The following is a 27,961-nucleotide window of genomic DNA, read 5'->3' as shown; positions in this document are numbered from 1 at the left end:
AGAAGAACAGAAAGTAATGGTGAAGTTTTCTATAAAGAGAAGGTGGAATTCTTGAATTCAAGAAGGGCTCAGAAGGGGAAGAGATTTTGATTTAAGAGGTCCTGTAGTCAATGAATGGAGAATACAGTTATTGGTTGGAGCAAGGTAAGTTTTAAGGCTTTCATAATTAGTTCCACTGCTACTGCCCATGCTCAAAGGCATGATAACCATCCACAAACTGTAGAATCAAGCTGCTTGGACAGGTATGCCAACAGCTTATAGGAGGATCCAGATGTTTGAGCGAGGAGGCCTGTGGTGATGGTTAGGGTTTGTAAGAGATAAAGTGGGAGAAGATGTGAGAGCATCCCTGAACTTGTAAAAGGAGTTGGCTACTAGATTAGGGGAGTTGAGGGGCTCATGAGGGGTGTCCTTAGTTCCCTGGTATAAGGGCTTGACAGGATGTGCAAAGTTGGGGACCAATGCCTGAAAAAGCCAGCCAGACCCAGGAAGGAGAGGATGTAGTCCGCTGTTTTAGATGGCTGTAGGTCACAGAAAGCTTGAATTCTGTTTATGTTAGGCTTCTAGAGGTTGGAGTGAGGAGTATACCAAAATAGGTGACTGAAGAGGTAGTAAGCTGGGCTTTGGCTGGAGAGACCCAATATATCTTGGACCCCAGGGAATTGAGGAGCTGAGAAGTGTGAGTTTGGGAAGTCTTGAGGGATGAACTGCATAGCAGAAGGTCATGCACATACTGTAAGAGAGTGCTATCCCCCAAGCCACAAGCAGTTAGATCCTGTGCCAAGTCTTGCTCAAAGAGGTGGGGACTGTTCCTGAAGCCTTGGGTAAAACTGTCCATGTCAGCTGTTGAGACCAAAAGGATGTAGAGTTTTCCCATGTGAAGGCAAAGAGGTAATAAGAGTCAGGATGGAGAGGCACTGTAAAAAAGGCGTCTTTCAGATCCAGGACAGTAAAGTGAGAAGAAGAGTGTAAGGGTTGTGAACCACTCGGTGGATGGGAATAACCACCTCATTAATTAGGCAGAGGTCCTAGAATAAGTGACAGGCTCTTGAGGGTTTCTGTACTGGCAATATGGGAGTGTTGCAGGGGGAGTAAGTAGGAATGACGAGTCCCTGGGCAAGTAATCAGTCTATGATGGGTTTAAGCCCCTCCCTGTGGGTTTTGGAGATGGGAAACTTGGGATGCAAAGGAAATTTAGTTTGAGGTTTCAGTTGGATATGGACAGGCTTGTGGTGGGAAGCTATGACCAGCTTGGAGGTGTCCTAGATCAATTAGGTCAGGGGGCAATGGCACGGTAGATACTGTTGGGTTATTGGAGAAAGTAAGAATTAGAGGTAGAAGAAGATGGTGGTAGTATTCTTGGGTTATTGTTGGAGGGTGGCTCCTAATAATTGGAGAACATCTCTGCCTAGGAGAGGAACTGGACAGGATGGAATGACCATAAAATAGTGTGTGAAAGAGTGTCCCTCCAGAGCACAGGCCAGCTTAGAAGTTTGGTTTGGGAAGGAGGGTTTTCCATCAATCCTCATAACTGAGACCTGGGAAGGAAACAGAGGCCCATAGTGGGCAAGTAAGACAGAATACATAGCCCCCCATGTCCACAGGGAAGGTTATAAACTTACTGGCTATCTGGAGTGTTACCCTGGGCTCCATTAGAGTGATGGGGGTCCTCGAGTCTGGGCTTCTTTAGACTTCTGCAAACCCCAGTAGTTAAAGAAATGGGACCTTCTGGCTGGTCATACCCTCATTTGGAGGCGCCAAGGAAGGGCCAGCTATGGGGCAGTCACTCTTGCAATGTCCTGTCTGCTTAGAGGTGGGGCACAGCCTGGAGAGGGAGCCGTGGGTTTGGGCATTGGTGAGCCCAGTGACCTTTGCATCCACTTTTGCAGCAAGCCCCTGGTGGAGAGGAATACTGGTTTCCCTGTGAAGCTTTTGCTAGAGCCGTAGGCCTCAGGGCAGCTTCCAAGGCCTGGGTTTGGAGTGTTACCTTTTTCTGCAATTGAGCCTGCCTGGCTAGTTCAGCCGATTCCTCTCGGGTATTATAGACTTTAAAAGCCATTTCACCAGGTCTTGGATAAGGGTCTGAGGGCCCTCCTCAGCTCATTTTAGCTTTTTTCTAATATCAGGGTCTGATTGAGTAATAAAATGGGTTGCTAACACTGTAGCCTCAGAAGGAGACTCAGGATACAGCTTAGTATATTTGGTGAGGGCCTCTGTACAGGGGTTGAGAAATAAGGATGGATTCTGCATGATTTCTCTCAGCTTTTCAAAATTGACTGCCTTATTGGAAACTGCCTGCATGCCTGCTGTAAGGTATTGGACCATGTGAGTGCAGTGACGGTGACCTTGTAGGATATCTTTGTAGTCCCAGTTGGGTTCTGTTAGGGAAATGGTTGCTTCACCAGAGGGGAGAGTTATATATGTTAGATGAATTTGATCAGCATGATCTCGTGCAGACTGCTGGATGCGGGCTTACTCATCCTGCATAAGGGTGGAGGATAGAACAACATAGATGTCATGCCAGGTAAGATTGTAAGCCTGAGAGCGGTATCAAAATTTCTTAATATAAGTAGAAGAGTTACCAGAGAAGGATCCAAGACACTTTTCAATCTGGTAAACTATACTACAGAGCAACAGTAACAAAAACAGCATGGTACTGGCACCAAAACAGGCTAGTAGACCAATGTTACAGAATAGACGACACAGAGACTAATCCACAAAATTACAACTACCTCATATTAGACAAAGGTGCCAAAAGCATGTACTGGAGAAAGGATAGCATCTTCAACAAATGGTGCTGGGAAAACTGGAAATCCATATGCAACAAAATATAATTGAATTCCCATCTCTCACCATGTACAAAAGTTAACACAAAATGGATCAAGGATCTAGGAATTAAACCAGAGACTCTGTGTCTAATAGAAGAAAAAGTAGGCCCTAATCTCCATTACATGGGGCTAGGCCCCAATTTCCTTAATAAGATGCCTATAGCACAAGAATTAAAACCAAGAATCAAGAAGTGGAATGAATTCAAACTAAAATGGTTTTTTTTCTCAGCAAAAGAAATAATATGTGAGGTAAATAGGGAGCCTCCATCCTGGGAACAAATTTTTACCCCTCACACATCAGATAGAGCTCTAATCTCTAGAGTATATTAAGAGTTCAACAAGATAAGCACCAAAAAAACCAAATCATCCAATCAATAAATGGGCCAAGGACCTGAACAGACAATTCTCAGAAGAGGATATATAATCAACAAATATAAGAAAAAAATGCTCATCATCTCTAGCAATCAGAGAAATGCAAATAAACACTACTCTAAGATACCATCTCACTCCAGTAAGAATGGCAGCCATTATGAAAACAAACAACAATAAGTGCTGGTGAGGATGTGGGGGCAAAAGGTACACTCATACACTGCTGGTGGGACTGCAAATTGTTGCAGCCAATTTGGAAAGCAGTATGGAGATTCCTTGGAAAGCTGGGAATGGAACCACCATTTGACCCAGCTATTCCTATTCTCGGACTATACCCAAAGAACCTAAAAATAGCATACTACAGGGACACAGCCACATCAATGTTTATAGCAGCACAATTCACAATAGCTAAACTGTGGAGCCAAACTAGATGTCCTTCAGTGGATAAATGGATAAAAATAATGTGGCATTTATACACAATGGAATATAAGTCAGCACTAAAAAAGAATAAGATCATGACATTTGCAGGGAAATGGATGGCGTTAGAGCAGATTATGTTAAGTGAAGTTAGCCAATCCCCCCCCCCCCCAAAAAAAAAAAAAAAAACAAATGCCAAATGTTTTCTCTGATATAAGGGGGGTGACTCAAAATGGGGTAGGGAGGGAGTGCATGGGAGAAAGATTACCACTATATAGGGAATAGGGGTGTTAGGGAAAGGGAGGGAGAAGGGGAATAGCATGGATGGTGGAAGGAGACCCTCATCATTATACAAAATACATGTATGAAGATGTTAATTTGGTGTCAATATACCTTATATACAAACAGAGATATGATAAATTGTAGTATAAAGGTGTATTAAGAATTGTAATACAAAAAAGGGAACTCATGTATAATGGCATAATTTGGTGTTAACATACTTTATATACAGAGTTATGAAAAATTGTGCTGTGAATGGATAATTATGATTGTAATGCATTACACTATTGTCATGTATGTAAGAAATAAAAATAAATTAAAAAAAGATCCTGAAGTGAGAATGGGACGTGTACTTGGACAATCCTTTGGTGCCAGGCACTTCCTGAGAGGACAAAGGAGCTTTGGGTTAGCTGGTAAGAGGGCCTGGTTCTTTCCTAATTCCCAACTCCCCAATGAGATATTTCTTCCTTCTTTGTGATTTTTCTCTCTACATATATTTCTATTTATTTTGAATTTATTATATTATATTAAATTGTTCAGTCTCCCAAATTATGAGCTTCTTGAAGTCAAAGTTTCCACTTGCATTACAAAGAAACTTTGGTTGAAGTCCAGCTGTATTTATGCAGTCTTTAAAATGTGTTAAGTTATATAAAGAATTTTATTTAACAATTTACCAATTCTTCCTGATCTTGGATGAGCAGAAAACTGGATTCTCCTTGGGAGCAGTCAGCTAGACTGTCATTCCAAGTTTTGGAAGAACTAGAAATAGTCAAGCATTTATCTTGGAGCTGAAGCCAATGTTTAGAGCGCTATAATTGATGTGGTGTCTCTACAGTAAAAACAAAGAAGAAATAAATAAGTGTTGTATTTCTAATCTGTCCCTGCTGCACCCCAAACAACCACACATACATGTTGTTATAAATATTCAGAAGCCTTTGATTATGACAATCACCATCTAAGGGTGCTGGATTTGTTGTTTCTCTTCAGCAAAGAATTGAAGAACAGGACACAGAGGTAGCAAGCAAGAAGTAGATTTATTACAAAAGCCACAGAGATACAGAGATAGACTTCTCCAAAGAGAAGGGGTCCCAGGTGCTTTGTATAATCCAACATATAAACCATGAGATACAGGTTGATTATTTGGGGCAGGAAAGAACCTTTATCAACCATCTTCAAAGTAGTATTACACAGGATAAATTCTTAGATCCCACTAAGAGTTTGCTCATTAATAAAATATACTTACACATATTTTCTATACAAAGGATTAGTATGAAAATCAAATACAATAGATGTGAAGACATTTTGAATATTCCCAAGCGCTATACAAAAATAAATTGCATATGCTACTGTAGACAGTAAGTCAAAGCATTCTAAGGAGAACATTTGCTTTTTAGTTGCAGTTGAACACAATACCTGTAGTTTATTTATTTATTTTTTATGTGGTGCTGAGGATGGAACCCAGGGTCTTGGCTAGGTGTGCACTCTACTGCTGAGCCACAACCAAAGCCCTCAAAATATAGTTTGTGAGGCTCCATTTAGTGCTGACTACTATGTTAGGTACTGTTGATATACAATAATTCCATTCTGCTTTACTGTTCTAGAATAGTCATCTCCAAATCATGCCAAACATATGGCATTCAAGGAAGAATGTTTTGTCAGTGAGGACATTATTTTCAGTATTTCAACTCCAGTAGATCCCCCGTATCTGAGGGGATGTTTTAAGCCCCTTCAAAGATGTCTGAAACTATGAACAGTAACAAGTTCTCTATTCACTGTCTTTTACACACACATACACACACACACTTTTCCATGTTAACCAAGCCCTCACCACACATTATGGCTGTAACTTTTGCTGTTTAAAATGAGAAAGCAAAACCAGCTGAATTTCTTTTTCCTTCTTCACAATTTCATGGGTAGAAGATTTGTTATTACACAGATCAGCAACCTCAGCATAAGATATTTGTTCTTGCCTTAATTAGAGGACTTTCACAATACCATTTATAGGAAGCTCTTTATGGCTTGTCTTCAGTACAACTGAATTGTTCACACCACTACTTTTGCATCTGGGGGCCACAATTCAGATAAGGGTAATTTGAACACCAGTACTGGTGACTAACAGGTGGGTCACAAAGGTGTGATTCATTTCCAGGGGAAGGATGGTATAAGATTTCATCCTGCTACTGAGAACAGCATGCAGTTGAAAACATGAATTGTTTATGTCTGGAATTTTCTATTTAACATTTTCAGACCAATGTTGACCACAGGAAACTGAAACTGCAGAAACAAAATCTACAGATAAGGAGAGACTGCAGTTGTTAAATGTAACATGTACTTATGCCTAAAACATTGCATGGTCTAAACAAAATACCAGACATCTTTGTTTTTCTAAGTAATTATATAAATAACTATATAATATCTCATGTTTATCAGACATTGAGATTATGTTAATTTATGAAATGTGATTATAAATTAATCTAACATCAATTTATTTTGCTTCAAGACAATGTTAAAAACAGAGATTTCATAGGGAAAAACAATAAAAAGGGGCTTATTTTAAAAATACAAATATGGAGAAACACTGGGATACAGCTCCCCAAGTTAAATCAAGTTGGCAGGAAATAATTCTGATAGTTTTCCTCTTAGCTATTCTGTTCAAACTTAAGCTTAAATACCTCTTTTATGTGGTTTAATTGTAAGATCTCCTCAATTTGATTTATAATGTATTTCATACGTTCATTTATATATTGTTTTTAAAAATTATTATTGGGACCAAGATCACTAGAAGTAAAGGTTTTCTAATTTATCTTTAGCTATCAACATATGCGTTTTCCATTTTTCTAATATTTCTTAGTGTAGAGGATTTCCTGCTTTGAGTTAAATGTTAAAGAATTTCAACATCCAATAGGTATAATACTGTCTTTTGTTCTCATTACATTACATATTCCAAAAAGCCCTATATGGAACGTTCTACTTTTTTTTTTTAAATACTGCCACTGGAGGAAATTGAGTTGTATAATTGCACACAAACACTAATGATCTCTCCTATTAAAATTATGACATTTATACACATGAGTTAGCTTTTTAAAAAATGTTCTCAAAGAAACAGAATTTAGTACAATCATGCCCCTTATCCTTGGATTTCATATCTGCACATTCAAATTACTGCAGATCAAAAATATTCACAGGCAAAACATATTGCACCCATCCTGGAAATATATATTTTTTCCTTGTCATTATTCCCTAAACAACACACCTTAGCAACTATTTAAATAGTGTTTAAATTATCTTAGTTACTGTAAGTAATCTGGATATTACTTAAGTATGAAAGAGTATGCACATAAGATGTATACAAATACTATAAAAATTTAAATGTGATTTGAGCATCCATAGATTTTGATATATACAGGGATTCTCAAATCAGTTCCCTGTGGATGTTGAGGAATAACTGTAGAGTAAAATCAACAAAAGAATGCTATGAAAGGAAACATTACATTAGACTCAAAGAAGTGGAATGTAAGTTATCATCGGCACTATTTGACACCTGTTGAATAAGTGGAGGTGGAGATTGGAGTAGACAACTGGAGGAGACTCCAAGGCCCCAGAGCCAGTATTGGTCTAGAATTTCTAATAAAAGCTATTGTGACCCAGAGTGACTCAACCCAGTGAATAAGCCTAAAATAGCACTAGGATGGATTTCCTTCTAGTTTTATATATGTACATTATTTTATGTTTCTGTCTTTTTTTCTTCCTTACTCATCTCTCCTTGGAACTCCAAGTTTGTTTGCAAAATGAGGAAAATTTCATACAGTCATTACATTAATGCTTATCACCTAGTCTAGAATTGATTAAGAACAGAGTTTTTTTTTTCCAAATCTAGCAGACCTGAGATTTGAGACAATATGTTCAATCTTCATAAACCACAAATTTTCTCACTTGTAAAATGTGGATAATACCTACATCACCAGTTTTGTATAAAATTATATAAAATAATTCTAAAATTCTAAGTCTAGAGTCTGGGACATTGTAACTATTCAATCAGTAGCAGTTTTTGTTTTGTCTAAAAAATTTAAGGCATCTTAAGTGAATTTTAAATTGTGTTATTCATTCATGCTAAAATTTATGGAATCAAGTGGAGTATCTTGTGCCTGCTCTCTGGTAGTAAGAGTTTCTGCTGAGATTAAATTTAATGGAGTTACAGCTGAGCACTGGAAGAGGCCAGGTGAAATTTAGTTACTGAAGGTACCTGCTTAGGGCTAATTGGTATTTGGGTATAAGCAGTATATTAAATTACATCCATTGTTCTAAACATTTAAATAGCTTTCCATCTAGCAGACCTGAGTATACAAAATGGTTTGAAAATCTCTCTTCAATCTGGGTCAGCATTACCTGATTTTTCTCTCCATGTGCTCATACATGCTGCCTGTATATTCCTCCTACTTGATGAACAGGTGTGTTCTCATCCCAAGGTTTCTGCATTTGCTCATCCAACTTCCTGGAAGGGGCTTTTGTGCCAGAGCATGGCTTTTTCCCTAACTTTCCTAAGGCCTTGACTTCAATATCATCTTCTAGCGCAGGTTGTTAATAATTTTTGTGTTTTCTGTGACACCATCTCAAACACCTAAATACAAATTTGCACTTGAAACTTTTTCTCACTAGCACTTACCACCATCAATTCTTCTACACAGACTTTGGCTTTTGTTTATTGTTTGCATATCTCCAGGGTAATAGAAATGGTATGCAGCAACAAAAATTCTCTATCTTGTTTTCTTCCCTGTCCTTAGTGTTTAGAGCATTCCATGTGCAGATGCTTCTTTGTGAATGAATAAAAAACCTCTAGAGGCAGTTTCCATAACTTTTACCCTTTTTTTTTTCTTATACATAAAGCCTTTTTGGCCACTTGACCACAAGTGAAACAGGTCATTGCTCACCTCTCCCTTTCTGGTTTCCTTAACTGCCTTGGTTCACCTCATCACTGTGTTACACATTTGCCACAACACAAACAGTTTAGCCAAAGAGTCCATAATAGAACAATCTTCACACTGTCACTTCAGTATTCTATAGACAATCCATTTGCTCTGGTTTTTATTCTACTATTTTTTTTTTGAGATTTATATTCAGGGTGATATTTTGTATGAGAACAATTGTAATCAGAGTAGACAAATTTTCCAAGATTACAAAAGGTAATGTAGCCTCAAAACATTTCTCTATGTTCAGTTCATTTTCTGATCCCCCTTTAAACAAGCCCACCAATCCACTTTTCCCATGCCTGAACAGAGGAAAACAGAGACTTGTTTTGTCCCATCAGAAAAATGACTGGCTCACTCAAATTTTCCCTGTAGTTATCAAAATCTTCTGATTTCCTCTTATTCCAAGTGTTGATTATAGTGCAACTTGTTCAATGACTGTAAGATTTTCTTCTTCATAAATTAATTTAATAGTTTCAAACTTACAACAAGAATTACTAAAAGTTATGATTCATATGACTTTGACAATATGAAATGAATATTAACTTGGAAATCAATTGTAATGTTACTGATGTCAATAAATTCAACTAGACTGCAGAAGGTAATACTACATCATGGCAATTTTATACACATTTTCTGCTTCAGTTTCTAGCCTCCTTATGTGTCCCCAGGTCAGGCCATCATATATTATGTCTCCTCAGCCTTTCTATTTCTTTCACTAAGATTACTAAATCACCTGACATAAAGAAATGTGGCAATTTCCACAGAATTTAAATGGGCTTGTTACTAATATGCTCCAGTATCTTGTGACCATTTAAGTTACACTTTTCAAGTTAGAAACTATTGGGTTGGAATTATAATTCAAGTCTTTATTCTTGAATATGACTATCTCTCTTGTCTTTGGAAGAAAGAGGGTGTTAATTACTAAGTCTGAACATTGTATACTGACAGAAATGCTGTAGATGCAACTGCACTGCAACTTAATTGTAGTATTATTATTTTGTAGTGGGATTTAGAATAATCTAAGTTGCTATTACAGAAAGCTTACAATGTCTCTCTTAAAACTTTCCTTTGTTCATATATGTAAAATAATATGTTTTAGGGTCATTCATCTCAGACTCAATAAGCCACATGATCATATTTCATGCTGAATACCTTGATAAAATAAATTTACACACTTTTTTTGTCCAAAATCATTATCTACAAGCAAACTATATTACACCTAACAGTAACATATAACAACTGATTTTCTTTCCAGAAATAACTTAAAACCATGAACTTAAAAGAAAAATCTAACTCTGATTATGTAAAAGCCAAAAGGAGACATAAAGCCACTTACCTTGGGGAAGAAACAGAGGTAAAGAACTCTCAGGGCATTGGCCCCCTGGATAAGCTTAAATCAGCATATACCCCCTGTCTGTCCATTGCAGACTGGGGAATATGGAACAAATTTGTGTAGAAGGGCAAGTTTGAAGTTCTATGAGGCAAGTTCAGGAAAAGGAAATGCCCTATCTGAATGCCTTGGTATCTCTATTATGTCCCCACTCCCCATACTTCTCTTTGAGGGTTTTCATAAACTATTGAGCTAATCCATTTACTGGTGTCCACTTTACTTACACATGTGTTATCTGTCTTTTTAATTAATTGGTCTGTTCCATAACAAAATTCTGGAATGGCATCTTTATTATTGTTCTACTATTTTGGGGGCCAAGCCCAGAGTGAAGCAAATGAGGCACTTATGTAAGGTTCAAATGTAAAGATATTCCCCAAGTACTAAGCAATTAAGATAAATAATGCCTAATACAAAGTACATAAATTCACACCAAAAAAAGTCCATAATACTATTTGAATTGAACTGAAGTTCTATGGTATTTCTAAAATATTTGTGCCCGAAAGAAAATTATGACATTCAAAAAAGTGAAGCTACCAATTTGGGAAAGAATTATTAATAATACAACAAAAAAAGTAATGAGAAGAAGATCAACAGAATACTCTTAACTTAGTTTTAAGGCACACATGATTAATAAGTCTCCACAAGAGGATAAGTATTTGAAATCTCTCAGAATCAGAGAAAGTGGAGGACTTGAGTCTGTGGCATTTTTCAACTATATCAAGGATTTTCAGGCCTAAACTTAGAGCATGAACTTAAACGCCAGCAAATCTGACTTTCTTACATTAAAAATGAAAAGGAAGGGGAAACTCAAATATTTCCCCAAAGTCATTTTCTGTGATCAGAACAGAATTATATTAGGTCCACACAATTACTTGACAGTAAAAGCAGTCTTCAGGCCTTGAACCCCAGAATATAGGAAGGATCCATTCATAGCTGAAAATGTTTAGTTTGTCAGTCATGGGGCACACACTTGTTCCCTAAAGATCATTATGGATCACCATGAAATGAGATGTGTGAGTGTCACACAACCCAATTTTTAATGATTCAATTGAAATGCTTTTCAACTATCTTATTACTCGATAATGAGCAGTCATTTTACTTATGATAGCACAATGGTTCTGCTATATACCTCATCCAAATTTTTAAGATTTTTAGGAGTTATAGCACAATGTACTGGGTAAGGCTTGAGTATGAGGTGTCCCCTAAGAGCTCATTGTGAGACAATGCAAGAATTTTCAGTGGATAACTGATCAATTTATAAAATGTATAACCTAATTAGTGTATTAATCCACTTGAATGGACTAAATGGGTGGCAGTGGACAGACAGGGTGTGACTGGAGGAAGAAGGTCACAAGGAGTGCTCCTTTTGTCCCTGATGAGTAGAGTGCTCTCGCTCTCTCTCTCTCTCTCTCTCTCTCTCTCTCTCTCTCTCTCTCTCTGCTTTTTGGCTGTCATGAACTGAGTAGCTTTTCTCTGCCACATTCTTCTGCTTCACTTTGGACCTAGAACTATGAAGGGAGCCAATCATGGACTGAACCACAGAGGTCATGAACCAAAATGAACTTTTCTTTCTCTAAATATTTCCAGTTAGGTCTGTTGGCCACAGTGACACAAAGCTGACTAAAATGTGGTCAAACACATAGAATAATTCTATGTATTTATAGAACAATTGTCAAGTTTCAGGATATGTAAGAATCACCTGCCAGGGGCCGGGGCTATGGCTTAGTGGTAGAGGGCTCGCCAAACATGATACTGGCACCAAATTTAAAAAATAAATAAATAAATAAAGGTATTATGTCCATCTACAACTGAAAATATAGTTAAAAAAAGAAATTGCCTTTCAACTTTCAAGTAATGCATATTTTTTTGTAAAACAAAACAAAGAAGCCCAATATACTGTTGTACTGAGATGGAGAATGCTAAATCACTCCAAGTATTTCAGCTTGTTTATGGGCCATGCTTAAAGAAGCAATTAAGCAGCAAGTGAAAAATCAAGGATATATTAGAAAGATCAATAGAGTGACTTTCCAGTCACTCTGGGAATCTAGTCAGGAGATTAAAATAATGCATTTGGGACACTGAAGTTCAACTTAAGGTTCTGAAGCATGACTGTGTCTTGTAGGCATTTACAAAGGAAATATTAAGAATAACTGATGTAAGGTAAAATGTTCTTCAACAGAAGATTCAGACAGATGTTTTCAAATGCCTCTAAGCTCCAAAAATGTAAGCTAATTAGGGATATTAACCAATTCACTCATCCATATGTAGCATGAAACATATTATAGATCATACCTAAAAATAAACCCCTCCTGAGAATTCACACCTGAAGAATTTATCTAGGCTGTGTTAAATTCATTTGAGCTCCTAACTGCGTAAATGACTATTTTATTGCAAAATATATCAGAATTTAAGAATATTTTGATCTTGTCACTATAAAATATAAGGAGGGGTTATACACACGTAAGGTGCTCAGAGCTAAAAAATTCAAATGGTAACTATCACAAGTAATCCTTGGCTGTCTAATGCAATGAAATAAAGTTAAAGTCAAGTATCTCAAGGAATAATAAAGACATGTTTCTGACCAGGTAACCTATTTTGATACTGAACTTGGCCAAGGTAACTCCAGGAGTTGGCACATATAGAAATGTAGAGCTTAAATATAAACAATATCATTCTTGATGTGAAAAAGTATAAAAGAGGCCAGTAGATGGCCACAAAAATAAGAGGAGTAAAGAAATAATTTTGAGCAAGAATGTAAAAATACAAAAGCCAGCAAATGATAATTATGAGCCAATAGAATGAACTTCAAGCTGTAAAATACACAAGAAAGGAATGATATCAGAAGATGGCACACTAAGAAGTTAGAAGACCTTCTTCCCCCAGAGACACTGTATTGGCACTATATAGACAAGAAGGCCTCTGTGAGAAGTCTAAAGACTTGTTGAGAAATTACAACACCAGCCTATCATAAAAATCAAGAAGAGATTACAAAGAAAATAGCAGAGAAACTGTGACAGTTGGCATCTCATTCATGCACCTCTCCTATGCATCATACTGCAGAGAAACTAGGAGGAACAACCTCGGTTATACAGGGGCTCCTTCCTCTCATTGAAAACAAAAATAGGCCTCAAATTCATAGTGCTGGCTTGTGTCCCCACCACACACAAACACATAAACCTTCATGCTCTAGACAGTGTGATGCTTTACATCATAAGGTCTTCACCAGAGACTAAACTGATGGGAGCACCTGAACTTGGACTTTCAGCCTCCCAAACTGTGGGATAAGAAAACCTCTTTTCTTTATATTTTCCCCAACCTCACTTTTTTTTTCACCATAGAAACCAAAAATGAATCAATACAGACGATATATCCAAAGTGCTGAAAAGCAAATTAATGTCAAACAAGAATACTGTATTCAGCAAACTATCCCTCAAAATAAAGAAGAAATTAAGACTTTTTCAAATACACAAAATCAGAGAGAGAGAGAGTTCATTATTACTAGACCTGCTTCAAAGGTAATGATAAAGTATTCTTTGGAATCAAAACAATAGTAAGCAGCAAAACAAAACTATTAAACTACAAATATGAGCAAATACCATAACCCATGCAATTATCATTTTGGTATAGAAGTTTCAAATGAGAAAACTATACAAAAAGTATAATTTTATGCTGTGCAACATACAAGAATTTGCAATTTCAGTAACATGAAGTGTTGGAGTGGTGGATCTGCAAAGTTGTACTGTGTTTGTATGTGATTAAATTACTATCAGTTTAAAGATATAAGAATATTATATCTTTAGGATGATTTAAATAATTGCAACCATAATCACAAATTATCTCTACAATAAACAATAGGAAATAAGAAGAGAATTCAAGATTATAACTACACAAAATCAATAAAGCATATCAGTAAAAGAGTAAATGAGTGAGGAAAAAAGCCACAACCCTACACAAAATGAAGAAAATGGCAGAACATGTCTTTTTCCATGAGTAATTACTTTAAATATAAATTAATTAAACTTCCCAATCATAGGACATAAGCTTTGTGAATGGATAAAAAAGCAAGATCCAATTAAATGCTAAAAGATTTACTTTAGACCTAAGAATATATTGAATATTAAAAAATATTCTATGTGAATTGTAACAAAATGAGAGCAAGATTGGTGTACAAATATCAGGCAAATGATCTAAATAAAAACCATTATAAAAGACAAAGAAGGACAATTTTTAAGGAAATAAGGCTAATTTCTTAAGAACAGTGTCAATTATGAATACTTATGTACCAAAACTATGAGTTCCTGAATATATGAAGCTAATTTTAAAATAATTAAAAAGAGAAGTAGATACAATACTAGAAGGAAATCCCAATTCCCCATATTCAATACTTGACAAAAGAACCAGACAGAAGATCAATAAGGAAATAAAGGGCTAGAAGAACACTAGGATCCAACTGGACCTCTCAGACAGGTACAGAATACTCCTACCACCACCACCACCACCAGAATATACATTCTTTCCTAGTGCACCTGGAACATTCTGCAGGATAGAGCATGTATAAAGCCATGAAAGAACATTAACAAATTTAAAAACATTGAAATGAGGGCTGGGGTTGTTGCTCAGCAGTAGAGCACTTGCCTAGCATGTGCAAGGCCCTGGGTTCAATACTCAGCACCACATAAGAATAAATAAAACATAAAATAAAGGTAGTATGTCCAACTACAACTAAAAAATAAATATTAAAAAAATTGAAATGACACAAAGTGCCTTTTCCAGTCATAGTGAAGTAAATTGATAATCCATAGCTTAAGAAAAAGTGGAAATTCAACAAATTTGTGGAATTGAAATAATTCACTCTTGGAGCTGGGGTTGTAGCTCAGTGGTGAGGCACATGGTTCAATTCTCAGCACCACATATGAATAAGTAAATAAAAAAAATAAAGGTCCATTAACAACTAATAAAAGTATTTAAAAATATAATTCATCCTTAAGAATTCAAAGGATCAAAGAATAAGTCACAGTGTCAATTAGGAAATAACTTGAGACAAATGAAATCAAAACACAATATACCAATACTCATTTGCATTGTAAAAGCAGTGGTAAAATGGAAGTTCATACCTGAAAAGGGACAGATTAAAAGAAAAGAAGAACTATCTTGAACACCTACCTAAGGGTATACAACTCAAGAAACTAGAAAATAAGAACAAACTAAACCCAATTTTAGAAGAAGGGAGCAGGGGAAATAACAAAGATTAATAAGGAGATAAACAAAATAAAAAAAATAGTAGAAAAAAATCAACAACATTGAGACTGTTTTTGAACAAATCTACAAAAGCTTTAAACCTTTAGCTACAGTCTGATTAACTAAGAGAAAAAAAGAGAAGATTCAAACAACTGCAATCAGAAACAAAAAAGGATATTAGAACAAATGTCACAGAAATATAAAGGATTATATGAACAATTGTATGACAAAAACTGCATAAGTTATATGAGAAGAAAAAATTCCTAGAAACAAACAAACTACCAAGAATGAAACATGGAGAAACAGACTATATGAATAGACGAATTACTAGTGTGAAGACTGATAAAGAAAAACTCCCACAAAGGGAAAAGTACTAGACCAAATGGCTTCACTGAAGAATTCTACCAAACTTTTAAGAAAAAATTAACACCAATCATCCTGATATTTTAAAAAAAAAAAAAAAAATTGAAGAGGAAGGAATATTCCCAAGTAGTACTAAGAGGTCAGCATTATACGATACAAATTCAAGCAAAGACACCACAAGGAAAGAAAGTTGCAGACCAATTTCCATGATAAATGGATATGTTACTACATTGTTATTACTACAACAAAATATCTGAGACTGTATAAGTATTAAAGCAAAGAGACTATTACTTCTGGAGATTCGAAGGTTGCATTGGATGATGGTCTTCTAACAAAGTATCCAGGTGGAACAGGGCATCATGTGACAAGAGATAGGAAGTGAATTTGTGTACGTCTCTTCTGTTCTCTTCCATCTTCTTACAAAGCCACTACTAATAATCATGGAACCTCCACCCTGATGAACTTGTCTGCCAGGGACTAGAAGGGAGTTCTCCTTCAAAGAATAGCCTGACAATTACAAGAAACAGCCCCCTGGGAGACATCCTGCCTGGGAGACACCCTGCAGCCATCTATCTCCCTGAGACATCCTGCGGCCACCTATCTTCCTGAAACATCCTGCGGTTATCTCACCTTGTGAAGACATCCAGCAACTGCCGATAAGAGAGCTCCCCCATTCCCAGCCCATAAATACCCCTGTGTGAACAATAAAAGTTTGCAGCTTGATCAGAACTCCTGTCTTGCTGTCATCCTTCTGTGTCTCTTGTCCCTTCATTCCTCCCCATCTAGGTTCGCTGCCCACGTTGATGTGTCCTGCTGGTTGGGACACTTGTCTAATTTTACTCATCCCCTGAATGGCACACTTCTAAATCATAGTTAGATTAAGTTCCAATCCTTTTGCAAAGGGTATTAAATTTCAACATATCAACATTTGAGGGAGCACTTATACCATAGCCAAACCATAGCCATGCTGATGGATAAGTACTCAACAAAAGTTTAGCAAACCAAATTCAGCAGCTTAATAAAGGGTTATGCAACATGAGCAAAATGGGATTTATTCCTGGAAAGCAAAGATGTTTTGTCACATGAAATTCAATGTAATACATGACATTAACAGAATGAAGAACAGAAATCACATATTTATCTTGATGGATGACAAGACTAAACTTATTTTCATGAGAACACAACAAACTAGGAAAATAACCACATATAAACATAATAAAGACCATTTATGAAAGGCCAACAATTAATATTAATGGCAAAATTGACAGCTTTTCCTTTAAAAGCAGAAACAAAGCAAGAATGCCTACTATCACTCCATCTATTCAACCTGGTGCTAGAAGTTCCATCCAGAGAAATTAGGCAAGGGGACAAAAAGACATAACATTATAATAGAAGAAGTAAAATGGTCTCTACCACCAGAAATGATCTTACACCTAGAAAATCCTAAAGATTTCACTCACATACAGATACACAAAAACTTGTTAGAACTAAGGAAGAAATTCAACAATATCACTGCGACAAGAACAATTTTGCAGGAGGAAAAGTTTACTTGGGAGTTCAGGGTTTCAGAGATCTCCATCCATAGACAGCTGGCTTCATTTCTAGGGGCTCAAGGTGAGGCAGAACATCATGGCAGTAGAGTATGGTCAAGAAAAGTGGTTTAAGACATCACATCAGAAAGGAGGGAGGGAGGGAGGGAGGGGGAGAGAGAGAGAGAGAGAGAGAGAGAGAGAGAGAGAGAGAGAAAGAAGACACTGACTCTACTTGCCAGATAGAAAATATATATCCTAAAGGCCCCCCTCCAAAGATCTACCTCTTCCAGCCACACCCAACCTGCCTTCAGTTACCATTCAGTTAATCCCACCAGGGGATTAATTCACTGATTGGGTTAAGGCTCTCATAACCTAGTCATTTCTCCTCTAAACCTTCTTGCGTCATCTCACACAGGAGCTTTTGGGATACACCTCACATCCAAACCATAATAACAGGACACAAAATCAACATGCAGAAATAAGGTGTGTTTCTATGCACTATTATGTATAATTATAATTCATCTATAAAAACTCAGTCAATGAATGTTAAAGGAAAAAAACTAAAAATAGCATTAACATGTGAGCCTGGATTACCACCCCTAGGTAGATACTAATAATAACTGAAAGCAGATTCTCTCTGTTATGGTTTGAATATATCCTACCCCAAATTCATATTGAAATGTAATCCCATTATGGTAGTATTGAGTCATGAAAACTACGTCATGAGGACCTTGCCTTCATGAGTGGCAGTACCTTACATAAGGGCTGAAACTAGTTTAGGCCCTTTTTTCCCTTCTGTCTTCTGCCATGTGAGGTCACATCATTTATACCTCATGCCTTTCACCTCTTCCATCATGTGCAGATGCAGCAAGACACCAAAATACTGGCACCCTGATCTTGGACTTACAAGCTTCCAGAACTGTAACAAATAAATTTCTGTTCTTTAGAAATTACCCAGCTTGGGATATTTTGTTATAGCTGCAAAAAGAGACTAAGTTTCAGAAAGGTAGTTTCATATCCTTGCTTATTGCAACACTAGTCATAAGAACTGAAATGTGGAACAACCCAAGTATTGTTCATCGGTAGATGAATGGGAAAAAATTATCATCAACATACAATGGAATATTAGTTGGCCTTAAAAAAGGAAATTCTGACATTTGCTCCAATATGGATGAAACTTGGGAATATTATGCTAAGTGAAACCACTTACAAAAAAGTCAAACACAGTATGAACCTAGTTCTATGAAATACCTAGAGGAATTTAATTCAGAGACAAAAAGAAACTAAGTGGTTTCTGGGGGTTTGCCTGCAGTGGAGTGAAGAGGTAGGTTTTAAAAGGTACTTAGTTTCAGTTTTGCAATATGGAAGAGTTCTGGAGATCTGTTTCATAGCAGTGTCAATATACTCAACACTATTTTACACTGAAAAATGTTTAAAATGGTAAATTTTATTTTGTGCATTTTTGCCACAATAAAAGATTTACAAATGAAATTTTTCATAACTGAGGGAAATCTAGTGTTTTGTAATGACAAATAAGGGAAGATAGGCACATTCTATGAAAACACTGAAGATGTAAGAACAGTGTAATCCCAGCAGCTCTTTTCCTATTCACATAATTGAAAAATGACTCATTGAAGGAGTGCAATAGAACAATGGAGATGGAAGAGTGAGACTTTAAGGAGTATGTGGAAATCTCACCTTGCTCATGGTCTACTTCATTTGACATTGACCCATGAGTCTGTGTACACCATAACTAGCTCATTCAAATATGGGATTATAAGCAAATAATTACTTCTCTCTCTGTATTCCTACATATTTTGCACGTACAACATCATGTGTTTGCAATACGGTAACTTCAATTTATATTCATTTTTGTTTTTACATGGAAATTTTCCCTTGACTCATGTCTGTCTTTATAGTGCCATAAAATCATTGCACAAATCAAGTTGAAAGATGAAGAAATATGTGAGGGAATATATAAAGGAGGAAGGAAGTGAAAATAAGAAGCATAAGATAAGCACATATTCTTATATGTGGGGAATGGATATAAAACCCTTTCTTTATCTGCTTGCTAGGACTTACATAAAAGTATCACAGATAGACTGGCTCAAACAACAGAAATTCTCAGAGTTCTGGAGTCTAGACATCTCAAACTGGAGTGTGGGCAAAGTTGGTTTCTTCAGACACCTTTGTCCTGTGTTTTAAGTGGCCGTTTTCTCTGTGTGTCTCCACGAGGTCTGCCCTTTATGTCTCTGTGTCTTGATCTCCTCTTTTTTGGTGTGTCAGGATGCCAGTCATATTATGTCATAGCTCACCCTATCAGCCTCATTTTAACTTAGCCTCATTTTAAGTTAATGAAGTTGTTAAGGGACAGGTTCTTTGAATTCTTCATTTCAATTTACAGTCACATTCTGAAGTACCAACATATGAAGTTTGGGGGGAATGTGACATGATTTGGTTAATAAAATATTCAAATGAATTTTATACACTGAAGCCAGTCTAGTAATTATATTTGTCTGAAAAAGCTGATTTTTGTGTATGTATGTGATTGGGTATTATAACAGAATTTACAGCTATTAATATAAGCAGATGCTACAACAAAAGTTCATGGTTTCTGGCCAGCTGCAGTGGCTCATGCCTGTAATCCCAGCAGCTCTAGAGGATGAGGCAGGAGGATTTCAAGTTCAAAGACAGTCTCAGCAAAAGTGAGGTGCTAAGCAGCTCAGTGAGACCCTGTCTCAAAATAAAATACAAAATAGGGCTGGTTGAGTGCCCCTGAGTTCAACTCCCAGTACCTCCCATCAATAAATAAATAAAAAAAATATGTTCACGGTTTCCAAACACCACCTGAACAGATATCTCTTAGAAATCCTTTCAAATAGACAATTCTTCTACAGCTTGTTCTGTAATAATATGTGCAAATATTCAGAACATTTCAAAATTAGGATGACAGGAAAAAGCATTGCCTAAATGCTTTTGCTGTTCAAACTTCATAAGTTTCCAACTGTGAACAAAACGAGATCACTTGCCTTTCTGTACAACAGGAAATACTTACCACAAAGGCCTCCCTAGAAGTCCCAGAACAAGCCACCAAGAGGCTTCGGTTTTCAACATCAGACAAGGTAGAAAATTACATAAAACAATCCTCTATATTGTTTATCAATTGTTCATGGCAAATGCATACAAAGCAAGCACACAAATAATATGTAAAAATCTCATTAGATATTATTTCTGATAAAAAGTAAAGGGGAAATATCTTTATTCAGATCTATAAATCTTATTTGTTCATTTTCATCCTGATACATAGGAAATATTGGCAAATGTGTTAATACATGTCAAATGGGGGAGACATATTATTTTAAATCACTTATTTATCTGTAGTTTATTTTAAGTCCCAAGTATGTACATGACCACAATTTTATTTTCAATATTTTTGTTGATTTTGCTTAATGAATTTTATAATCAATAATGTCTCATTGATACAAGCATCAATTTAAATTCATATGTGATTTTATTCCATTTATTGTTGTCGATATTTCGGCTTCTCATAATTTTATCACCATATTTGTTTTGTGTGTGTAAATGTATGTGTTTGCATGTGTGTATTTTAGGTACCATTTGGTATATTATCTCTGTTTTATATTTGTGCATTGTGTGTAGTTTCCATATACTTCTTTTTAAAATTTGAAAAGTTATATTGCTGAAGTTACAGCCTCTGTAACTGTGCCAATTCTACTCTATTTTTATTACTTTCTAATATTATATTTGTATTTCTCTAATTTCACAATTTAATAGGCAAAAATACTACTTATTAACTTTTGCACTGTAGTCCATGGAATCATACTTTTTTTTTTCTTAAGGCCAACTTCATACACACTTTTGACTTGAATGAACTAAGACATTCCAGTGCAATGAGTTTGTAGTTTTAGAAAGAGCCCTATACAACTGGTTTGGGTTGCACCTGTTAGTGGTATCATAAGAATCCTTGGACCATAAGTTTTCATAGACTTGATTGTATGAGACCACGACCCAGTTTTCCCATTTACTTTTTTCTGTTAGCTCAGGCAAGATATTGAAACCCTTCAAATCTGCTTTTAGTCAGAACAAGCTGGGGTAATAGTGCTCTATGGAAACTGAGACAATATTTGTAATAGAGCTTCTGGCCTATGGTAGGCCCATGCCTAGGATGCTCCATGTATGTTGGCTACACTATCTTAAGCAGTCATTGTAAAATAATACATGTACAGAACATGTGGTACATTTCAGTCATTCACAAAATATTATTCAATAAATTTGCAAAGTGGGATACAAAATCATATTCTCTGTCTCTCTTTCTTTCTCTCTCTCTCTCTCTCTCTCTCTTTCTCTCTCTCTAATCTGGAAGGAGTTTCTCAGTTTTAGTTCTGTAAAGGAAGCACTAATGTTTATCACAGGACATAAAACCTGATTTGAACAGTCAACAATTTGATTTGTGTCTGCATGATGTGGAGTCAGGGAGCTAAATAGACACCTTGTTCTGGTTGCTCCAACTCCTGCCTTGTCCTGTAACCTGATCCTGGAGACACCATCTATTGAAAATTCCATAAACCCTTAATTCTCTCCATCTATTTGTGAGTTGAATTTCTCTTTATCTATCGCTCAGCTACACCAGAGGCAGGAGGGAAGACCCAGAACAGCTCACCATCCCTCCATTATTTTCCTAAAACACTCCTTCCAAGTCAGGGAAGTTTCTTTCCATATTTGTCATCTTTGAAGCCACACAGTTGCTCCTTTATTTTTCCCCAGTGCCAGGCTCAGAAAAAGTCAAGCTTTAGGCAGAATAACTCTTCATCTTTGAAGAAATCAGAGTAAAGATTCTTAAATCAGTCCCAGGTCATTGGTCGGAGACCCTTTTGGGCCTAATCATAAGCCCTAGGATGTGGGGTGTGAGGCAGGGAGGTGGAGCCTAATAACATGCTTGCTTCACCTGGGGGGGTATTTCCCCCTTCATATTGTGCTGTACCCCACTTCCTTACCCAAAGCAAATTTCTACTGATCCCCCTTTCTCCTCCTGCACTGGAAGATGATTCTTCTAAGGTCTATGGGAATTGGTTTCTTTTACCAATCTGGCTGCAAGTGTTTCTTTCTATTTCAACCTTGGAAGTTTCTGCAAGTTCCTACCAGCAGTGGAGCCTCACCTGGATGTTTTTTCAAAATGTAGAATTCTATACCCAATGAATATAGATTTGAAGTAAAAATAAGATCTCCATGTGATTTGCAAGTTTATTGAACTTTTAGAACCCCTATGTAATTGATGCAAATAATCTGGTCCATTATTTTCACAATTTCATTCAGCGGGACCTCTGGCTGCTTATATGAGAAGGTGGTTGGGTTATAGAGAGGGGGGACATGAACACTGACATGCTCCTCAAGAGTTTGTAGTTAGATAATATTATTGCTGTATGTATATAGGTGACTGTATGACCAATGTGATTCTTCAACCTGTACAATCAGAAAAATGAGAAATTGTACCCAATTTGATTCAAATGTATGAATTGTCAAGATCATTGTACTGTCATGTGTAAGTAATTAAAAAAAAGAGTTTGTAGTTGATGTTTGTCAGTCCATTTGAAAGTATTTTTATGTAGAGAAATGAAGGAGTTATCCCCAGAATGAGATTTCTTTTGTGGATGTTCAAAGGATCCATGTTTTCTTTTCTTTTCTACAGAACATGTAGACCAACAGTTCCCAGCAGAAGATGTTACAATGTCCTTCATTTTGTACACACACCTGTATACTGAAGTCAGAAATTTGAAGTTAATTGGGAAAACATTTAAATCATCATTATTGTTTTTGATGAAATAATATCTGCATTATTTATGGATTGTTTTCTTGACTTTATCAGTGAGTGAATAACAACAGTAAATTATATTTTCTAACTCTAAAAGTCTGGCTTCTTTTGCAACCTACAGTTCCACTTGGTTGCTCTTAGAATACTAGAAATAACAAATCATAGACATTACCTGCTTCCCAGATTTTTCTGAGCCTGGGCTTCATGCTTAGAAAGGCTTCTAGTTAAATAGTCTGCCTCAATTCAAATAAATTAAAAAAATATTCATTATATTGCTTTGCTAATAGTCTGTGGCTTCTGCAAAATGTAACCCATACTATCTGAACTTTATTTATTTATTTGTGGTGCTTGGGATTGGACCCAGTCTTGTGCATGCAAGGCAAGCACTCTACCAACTGAGCTATATCCCCAGGCCCTATTTAGACTTTACAGAGTTAAATAAAATACTCTATCACATCTTTAGCTAGAAACTTTGAGGGTGAGTTAATAACAGGATCACTCTGAGCAAGATTTAAACATGTATATGGTGATCTGAATGGCCTTAGATTAGCCCTTAAAATTGATTTCATTGTAGACAGTTTTCCTCCCAACTGTAAGCTTCTGAATCTGTTTTCTTAGAGAATTTACTTGAGAAAATTTATGGTTGTAATTCTTTTCCTCTTATCTTTTGAAATGTAAATCTTTAGTCTTTGGACAGAAAGATTCCAGAAATCTTTCTCTGCAAGTCATCCCTTTGAAATATAATCAACAAAGATAGTATCTCTATCTGTTTGTCAGTGTAGGAGGGTAGAATCTGATTTACATAAGTCCCAGTCAGTCAACACAGATGGTCTAATCATGGAGCCCTTCCTCTAACTCTTAAAATTCTCCAAGACTTTTCCATTAGTACCCTCTAGGGCTTGTGAACTCTACTGTCATTTGTCCAGTGGACTTTAATTTCATCTTTCTCCCCTATTGCAATAATCTTGACTCTCATAACAACTTTCTTGAATAAAATCCTCCTTACCTATTTAAGCCTGTGCTGTGATACTTTTTTGACAGCAGCCTATAGTGATACAAAATAATAATAACACTCAGCTTCTTGAATATTCCTGGCATTCTTTATGGCTCACTATTGGAAAGCAGCAGGAGTAATTGGGAAATTTGGATAATTTTCCTTGTCTTTCAAAGGGTGGAAGAGAAGAACTACAAATGAGCCCTGCCCAATGCTTTTTCCCTTATGTTTTTCCAAAGCACCACATTCTCTTCTTCCCACTTGAAGGGCCACAGTTTCTTAACTTACTGACACTTATTTTCCTCTAAATTTCAGAGAAATTAAAGATTTGATTCGTATCTAAGCATTTACGCACTCTAGGTTGACACTTCTCATTGTCCTCTACTTGCATCATTTCCCTTCCATAAACCATTTCCACCTAGCAGCCACAATTATATTCTGAACCATAAAAATGTAAAAGTATCTTTTCTTCATTTAAAAGGACTCCTCCAGTAGCTCCCTGCTGCAGTTAAAGAAAAATAAAATTGTTTCACAAAGTCCAACAGGAGCTGACAATATTTATTATAACCTCAGCATCATTTCTTACTGCTCATCCTTCCCCACCTCTGCATCTGCTGCTGTAATGATTGTATAATATCCACAAAAATCTCAATTTCTTGCATAAGACAGTTCCTTCCTGCCTTAGGCCCTTTGCTCTAGCTGATCTCTAGGGATGGAATGCTCAGACCTCTATGCTTTACATTCTCAAGGAACCTTCCCAGACGCTTCAGTCTAATGTTGCTTCCAAGATGTTCTATCCCAGCCATATTTGTCATGCCTAACACTCTCTGAAATCACCTTTTTGTTGCTGCATTTTTAGTATTGCCCATTTCATAGCTGCTGGAATGAGAATTCTAAGACAGCAGCACATTTCCTGTCTTAGTCACAGCTCTTTAAAGCCTAGTGCCCGGCAGGCACATAATAATATATATGGGTGGAATAAATGAATTGCATTTCCAAGCGATGTTACAGCACATGATACACAGTAATAAATAGTGCATTTTGTTTTGTGAGTGTTTGATACATTTCAGTTTAGTAACACAAATCTTGTAGCTATGTAGACTTTTACTAACTAGAATTGATTTTATGAATGTCCCATTTTTTTTATAAAGACAGCGCTTTGCTCTGCAAAAGTTCTGCAGCTTCAAAGAAAGCTCTACTCTTTCAGAATTATCTCAAACCTAATAGACTAGCATGAAACTAAAGGAAAATGAAAGAGTCCAATTGTGGTGTAGACATAGAAGTAAATCTACATGCTTTAGAGTAAGATAGACGAAATGTTGAATCATACATAACTGTGCTGTTAGTATCTATGTAACGTAAGAAAGCTATTAAGCATAAGCTTCAATTTCTTTCATAAAATGAGACTTTGTGTCATTGTTGCAAGAATTAACTGAGATAAGAATACTATTATGAACATTTAACAAATATCAATTAAACTTCTATCTGTAATAAAATATCTGTCTTTCCTCCAATCCATCACAGGCTGACACTTTTATAAAATATAATAAAAAGGAATTTTTACAGAAATAAAATTTTTAACAAGAAAAAAAGACCAAGGAAAAAATCAATTTTAAAATTAGATTCTACAGTCATAAAACTATATTTCAACTGATATGATTGGAACAAAAATACAGGGAGAAAGGAATATTAAACTATGTGCTTATTGATAACTGTTATGAAGAATTACTATTACATTCCAGACTTTAACATTCTGAAACTGTAACTATTCCTAAGTTGGAGTGAAGTTTTATTTCTCATAATAAATGCATACCTCTGTAGCTTTAATGAATTTTATTTTATTTATATCAATATGTGAAGTTTTAATTTGACAAATGAGGTTGCCCACAGAAGTAATAATTTCTTTTTAAATTTTTAAAAAAAACTTTTAAATTATTTATTTTAAACTAAGAACTAGAACATTAAAACTGTACATATCAATCAGTATATTATGTGATATTTTGATTCATGGATACAATATGAAATATTTAAATCAGCTTCAACATGTTTATCTCATCAACTTTTGTGGTGAAAATTTTCAAAATACTTTTAGCCAGTTTTCTGAAACATTTAATTCATTATTATTATCTATAGTCACTCTCCTCTGTAATGGTATCTGTTTCATTTTAATGCCACTCATAGTAGAGGAACCCATTTCAAATATATATATATATTCGAATATATATATATATATATATATATATATATATATATATATATATATAATCAATAAGACTAAAACAAGATGTTTGAAGATAATTTCAAAAAGCTAAGTTTATTTATCTTTAAACCTTATTCAAAGTAATTCAAATAATAATGTATTTTCAAATTTTGTCTGTAAAAACTTATCAATTACTACTTACAATAAATTATCGTTTAAATTTTATAATTAATTTTTTCTGTCTTAAGAAAATGAGAGACCAGCAGCAGCCTGAGCAGCTCCAACCTGTGCCCTTTCCCTCCTGCCCAATCTCCCTCCTGCCTTCCCCAGCCCAAGGGCCTCTTTCCCACCCTTTTCCACCCTCCCCTGTTGGTGGGTCCCCTGTGCCTTCCTGCTCACTCTAATTGTTCCTCTCTCTGCCTCCAGCCTTCCTTTCTGGCCATCTCCCTTTTTTCCCCCTGCAGTGGTCTCTCATCTGCAGTTTTTGGCTTTCACCCCCACCAGTGACCAAAGACTTGACCACTCAAAGTCCAGCTCCCCATAACGCTGCTCACTGGTGTGACTGAAGGTGGATTCAATGTCACTCTCACCATTGGGCTACTTATACCTGGAAAGGAAGCTGGCAGTCTCATGGGAAAGAAAGCAGAATCAGTTAAGAAGATGCACGAGGAGAGTGGTGCCCATATCAATATCTCAGAAGGGAATTGTCCTGGGAGAATTATCACTTTGGCTGGACCCGCTAATACCATCTTCACAGCCTTTGCTGTGATCATGGACAAACCAGAAGAGGACTTCAGCAGCTCTATGACCAATAGCACAGCTGCCAGTTGAACCCTTGTCACTCTGAGGGCCTGCAAGTTAGTGTGGCTCTCTCATGGGAAAAGGTAATTGCAAGATTAAGGAAATTATGAGAGAGTACAGGGGCTCAAGTCCAGGTGGCAGGGGATATGCTCCCCAATTCATCTGAGCAGGCCACCACTATTGCTGGCATTCCTCAATCCATTATTGAGTGTGTCAAAACAGATCTGCAAGGTGACATTGGAGACACTCTCTCTGTCCCCACCCCAAAGGGTGTGACCATATCCTACTGGTCCAAGCCCTCAAGTTCTCCTATCATATTTGCTGGTGATCAGGCCTATATTATTCAAGGATGGTATGTCATTCTACAGCCAGATTTGTTCATTCTGCACCAGTTGGCAGTGCAACAGTCTCATTTTTCTATGATGCATGACAACACCAAATTCAGTGGCATTGAATCCAGCTTTCCAGAGGTGAAACGCTATGGGCAGGTTTGTACACATCTGCTCAGACTACTTCTCATGAACTCACCATCCAAAATCACTTGGTCAGCTGCATAATGTGACATTAAGGTGAGATCCATCAGATGGCTGGGGTGCAGATCAAAATTGCAAACCCCATGGAAGGATCTACTGATAGGCAGCTTACCATCCTTGGATCTGCTGCCAGCATTAGCTTGGCTCAGTATCTAAACAATGTCAGGCTTTCCTTGCAGATGAGAGGCATGGGGAGTGGCTAGAACAATGCATATTCATCCAT

The 27,961-nt window shown here is 36.5% G+C and overlaps 1 pseudogene; it reads left to right on the top strand.

Moving 5' to 3' along the window:
• The first annotated feature begins 110 nt into the window (after nt 1-110).
• Nucleotides 111-27,941, top strand: LOC114104430 (poly(rC)-binding protein 2 pseudogene; annotated as a pseudogene).
• Nucleotides 27,942-27,961: the final 20 nt, after the last annotated feature.

This window comes from Marmota flaviventris, chromosome 3 (assembly GCF_047511675.1).
Source record: "Marmota flaviventris isolate mMarFla1 chromosome 3, mMarFla1.hap1, whole genome shotgun sequence".
Taxonomy (NCBI): domain Eukaryota; kingdom Metazoa; phylum Chordata; class Mammalia; order Rodentia; family Sciuridae; genus Marmota; species Marmota flaviventris.
The sequence above is the reverse complement of the archived record's forward strand: the minus strand, read 5'-3'. Positions and strand labels throughout refer to the sequence as shown.